The sequence below is a fragment of the Pygoscelis adeliae genome, unplaced genomic scaffold (assembly GCF_000699105.1).
Source record: "Pygoscelis adeliae isolate BGI_AS28 unplaced genomic scaffold, ASM69910v1 Scaffold174, whole genome shotgun sequence".
Classification (NCBI taxonomy): domain Eukaryota; kingdom Metazoa; phylum Chordata; class Aves; order Sphenisciformes; family Spheniscidae; genus Pygoscelis; species Pygoscelis adeliae.
Window position 1 is genome coordinate 822,594 of NW_008824676.1, and position 3,636 is coordinate 826,229.

Here is a 3,636-nt window from a genome sequence, read left to right on the forward strand (position 1 = left end):
CAAATAGCATTTCCCTATGCACACAGGTACTTCTGCCAAAATCACTCTTTATACAATAACTTTTAAGTAACAAACGCTTTAAGTCCCAGGGCTGCAGCAGCTATTACGTGCCCAATAGTAGAGTTCATCCCCATTTGCAAATGCAACAACCTTTAGTCAAAAAATAGGCTCCAGAGCTTTCTACAGATGACTGCACACTTTTCAAAAATACTGTTCTGTTAGAACAGTGTCACACTGACACAGCTTTTTCAGATTTGTATTTATGTTGGAGTATCTAGTATCCTGCATTAGGTGAAATTAGAGATGGAAAACGTTTTCAAGGTTAATGCCATTCCTTAATTCATACTCTGACAGCTCACTCCCCCTCACACACAGCTAAAGAGGCTAACTAAACAAATAAAAGCTAATTAAAAATAGAAATAGCCTAATTAAAAGATATACATTAGTTTTGAACCTTTCAGTTTCTGGTTTCTAAGCCTTGGTGGTAAATGTTTTTGAAGTGTCACCTCCTTAATATTGGTATAGAAGTAAAGATGTACTTCTATAGCCTGCCTTCTATGGCAGGCAGAGCCACATGCAAGCAAAAGCCGCTTAGACGGGGTGATAAGGGAAAAGGAATTAGAACACGCAGTATCAAAAATGTGGTATTAGGGGGAAAAATTCTTACTAGCATTATCAACACTATTTAGAACTAAAGAAAGCTAGGAAAGGAATAAATACAGCAAGTGCAGCCCACTTATCCTCCCTCATTTCTCCACCGCTGCCAACCACCAATCCTGGATCCCAAACCAGAACTGAAGAGATTTAGAGACTGAGACTCGACGAGTAGGCACTGACTTTATTTCTGTGACCCCCTGCACGAGGGCACGTCAGGATCCATTGTGTCACCTTTTATTTAATAAAGGTTGCATTTTTATTTATTCTGCATAAATGCTGACGGTCTCGCGTAATCCAGTCATTTTGATGCTGATGATTTTGTGACAAGTGACCCCCCCCTTCTCCCCTCCCCAGTTTCCACAAGACCTTGAGCCCCAGCCCCGCCGACCCCAGCCAGCTTTAAGCTGCAGAGTGAACCATTCCCCGTGGACCAACCTCAGCTCCCACCGAGGGAGAAGCATGGCACAGCGCAGCGATGGGCAGCAAGCACGCTGTTGTGTGAGCTTTGCTATGCTGCTGAAACCCAAGACAACAAAAAAAGCCCTGCAAGTAAAACTCAGTGGCACTGCAGTATGACTTCAGCCAAACTTGCTGACTGAGCAGATTTGACAAGTTTCGTGAAGTTCATCTGTGGACCTAAAATGCCTTTTTTTTTTTTTTTAAGAGTCAATTTGTATTGAACTACAAGGCATCAATCGATCAGCCAGCCACTGAAACAGAGTATTTTGAGGAATTACAGTAGCACTAGATGTGCTTATTTAACATCTGAAGGTAGTTTTGATCACCACGATTTGCCATACAGACTGGATTCTGGCCACTATCCAACAAGAAATAGATGCAACACTATCTTCATGCCAACATTTAATTTATTAAAATATATTGACATAAACAACATGGAAAAATTTTTATCTGTCACAAAGCCAAAGTTTTCTTGGTAACTGGGAAATAGAGAACAACAAAGGTCTTTGAATTGTAACTTCAGAGAGAAAGACGACATCATAGAAACTCAAGTTGTAGTAATAAAAAGCAGTTAGGCGGATTAGCACAAGATTTAAACACCAAAACAAACCATTGTTTTTGTTAGCAACATTCTGAGCTTGCCAACCACTTAAGCGTTTTTATAATGTACAATCCTTGAATCCGAGTTTGCTTATACTGAGCTTGTCAATGTATTGTCAGTTCTCCGGCTGGGCGAGGCCCGGTGCGACCAGCAGCTCTGGGGACTGCCGGCCGCCCTGCGGCAGGGAACATGAGAAAGTCCACGCACAGGAAAAGGAAACTGTGAATACAAGACTTTCTTTTGCTTTCCAGGTAACCGACTGAGCTCATGATTGGTTTGGGTATACTTTTTAGGTATATTCTGCATTTAATAAATAAAAATGCTGGAATTTAAGTTGTATTTCGATTGTGCTAATGATAAGTTTATATAAGATATACATAAGATCCATTCCAGTTACCATTACTCCCCCAGAAACAACTGAAAAATGGCACGTGTAACCATCAAGCAGAGAAAATATGTCAAGAATGACTGACATTTTCTTATCAGTCTCTTATTCTGGATTCAAACAGAGTGTAGGAGTTACTCTACTCCACCACGGTAAAAGTTGGAATTATGGAAAGTTATTGCTTGGAGCATGTTGTGATAAATGAATGGGTGAAACGGTTGTGTTAAATAAATAAACGCTCCTTATGAACTACCTTGTGGAGGTTTGTGTTCTGAACTTACCAAAGCTCAAACCAGAACTGAATTTCTGATGTAGAGGAGTATAAACACTTGAAATGCAGGCAGAATTCACCAAAGAAATATTTTAAAATGCATATTTTCCTGTCTTTCTATAGATATATACATATTCTTCTTGCTTGACCAATGCAGCAATATTTGCATTTGTTCACAGATATGTAAACCTATTTTACAGCACTTCAGAAGAGGGAAAAAATTTCTGAATTATGACAAAGGAAAAATAAAGGTCATCCTGAGTCTAAGTCAGGTTCACTGCAACTCCACTTCCCCACTGCGATAACCACAGCTGCCCTCTGTGTCCCCGCGATACGCCAATGCACAGCGATGGTTAGAAGGAACTAACCGGGAAATGAGTAGAGTCAAGCTGACCCACTGCCGAGCTGCCGCCAAACACCACACCACAAAACCCTCCCGCCTGCCCTTTTTTTCAAAGGAAGCACAAGCACGAGCTTCAGATTTCCATGGAAGTTGTGGGAACTTAATTCAATAATCTTCAGTTCCACTGAAAACTATCATGCAAGGTTTAGTGTCTCCCCTTTGAGACAAACTCAGATTTGATATAAACAGAGGCAACTACAGAGATCTTGCTTGCACCGACCACAGACTTGACCTTTTGATCTTGCAATACCCTGGCCATTCCCAGTGGTGACTCCTACTCTTAAACAAGTGCTTTCTGCATCAAAAATACCTTCTATTTCAAAACATTGTTTCTTACTATACTACATGGAGTTCAACATAAGTTAATGTCATCTCTCATCTATATAAAAATTACAGTGCAATTTCTACAAGAAAGTAGTTTTTTTATTAATTTTGACAAATGCTGCCTAGACTCCTAGTGCAAACCACCTCTGTAGCCAGAGAAATCGAACACGATAATGTACATGGAAAAATGGGGGAAAGGAAGACAGCAAGAGCAGAATAATGAATAGCTAATTATTACAGACAGCTTACAGGGCCCGCTGGACATACCAAGCCTCAAACTTCTGAGAAGTGAGAGATGCATTATGGTTTTTCACAAAATCCGTATCATAAAACCAGTAATATCAATTACTATGAAGTACCATTTTATGCCAACTCATTTCCTGCATCCCACTGGACTATCTTTATTAAGAACTATTTATTTTATTGAGAGCTATTATTTAATGAACAAGTATAAATAAAGACCAACAATCAAGCATTTAATCTATTGCAACATACCACAAGCTACGGTGAAACTAGTAGTTGTAAAACATGCCTGT